Source organism: Sorex fumeus, unplaced genomic scaffold (assembly GCF_029834395.1).
Source record: "Sorex fumeus unplaced genomic scaffold, SorFum_2.1 ptg000183l, whole genome shotgun sequence".
NCBI lineage: Eukaryota > Metazoa > Chordata > Mammalia > Eulipotyphla > Soricidae > Sorex > Sorex fumeus.
The window spans coordinates 9,476,429-9,478,133 of NW_026606240.1; the positions used below are offsets into that span (position 1 = coordinate 9,476,429).

Sequence of the window (1,705 nt, forward strand, 5' to 3'; positions counted from 1 at the left end):
AGTCAGAGAGGTGTTTTAGGAAGTTAGGCCTTGCATGTGTTTCTAGTTTTCCCCCGGCATCAGATAGGCCCAATAACCTTCTTCCCAAATCCTAGCACACTAGAAGTGATTTCTGAGCATAAAGCCAGGAATAAGATCTGAGCATAGCTGGGTGTGGCCCAAACCACAATTCCTGGTAAAAGTGAATAAATAGAAACTAAGTACTCTCAAATTTCCATTTTAGTTTCTTTTACTCATGAGTAAATAGAAATTTATTTTTTACTTTCAGGAATTTGTGTTATCTCTATAACAATTATGTTCTATGTTTAATCAGGCTATATGATACCAGCTTTTATTTTAATTTGTTGGTACTAATATTAGTTCTGGCCAGTCATTGTAAGTATTCTCTGTGAGCTTGAGAGAATGTGCATTCTACACTGTTGGCGGACAGTGTGTTGTATGTACAACTGAACTTATTTTACGAATCAAGGATATGTCTCAGTGATAAAGCATGTGTAAGGACTCAGATTTGATTCCTGGCGCTTCTAAAAATAAAATAAATAAACGAACAAGTTTATTGCTTTTTAAAATATTTTGTATCACAACTCATTTCGTTTGGGGGGTGAGTGTGGGCTTTCCAGTAGCAACCAGAAAAACTGCTAGACAAATTCTAAAAGAGCTGTAACACTTTTAACTAATTTCTTGATTTACCTATTAGTGATGATAGAATTGCCCACAAAGACGATGGTGTTAAGTTCTTCACATAAAAAAAGTGTCTGTCTGTGGCAGAGGCAGACTTGGGGTGGGGTTGGAAAGAGGAAAATTGAGGACATTGGTGTTGAGAAGTGTACACGGGTCAAAGGACAGGTGTTTGAGCATTGTAATACTGAAACTCAATCATGGACAACTTTGTTTTTCTCACGGTGATTTAATAAAAGAATTTTAAATACTTGAAATATTTTGAAACTACTTTATTAGGTGCATTTAAGTTGGAATTGTTAAATCTTTCTGGTAAGTCTGAATTTTAAATAATATATAGCAATCATACTAATTTCATTTTGTATTTATTATCTTCACAGGGCAAAGCCTGGCAAGCCACCAGTGAGGTATTCAATATGCAAAAAACAGTAACAACAAGTCTCACAATGGAGCTGTTACTGGTGACTGCTCGAACTATTTGTTGAACAGCGGAGGACAGTGCTACAGAGCTATTTATTATCTTAAATTCTGTTTTGTGTTGTATTAATAAACTTTCATTGACGTTCTTGTGGGCTGGAGCGATACCACAGTGTGTAGGGCGTTTGCCTTGCACACAGCCAACATGGACCCGAGTTGGATTCCTCCGCCCCTCTCAGAGAGCCCGGCAAACTACCGAGAGTATCTCTCCCACATGGTAAAGCCTGGTAAGCTACCCGTGACGTATTCAATATGCCAAACACAGTGACAAGTCTCACAGTGTTACTGGGCCCTCTTGAGCAAATCGATGAACAACGGGAGGACAGTGACAGTGACAGTGACCGTTCTTGTGGATATTACTATATATCTTTAGATTTATTGCTAACATTTCCCCCTTATTGTTTTATGTGTTTTTGTACTTAAAAAACACATGCAGCTTAAATTTGTATGTTTTTATCTGCTCTGACAATTTCACATTAAATTCAAGACATATCTATCATGATTCCTCATATATTTGAATTTATTTTGCCACCCAATTTTGCTATTTGTT

General features: G+C 37.0%; 1 non-coding gene across 1 annotated transcript; it reads right to left on the reverse strand.

Moving 5' to 3' along the window:
* Window positions 1-607: 607 nt before the first annotated feature.
* LOC130017261 (U7 small nuclear RNA) lies at window positions 608-669 on the reverse strand. The gene has a single exon (XR_008791364.1). It is a non-coding gene; the product is annotated as a U7 small nuclear RNA (small nuclear RNA).
* Window positions 670-1,705: the final 1,036 nt, after the last annotated feature.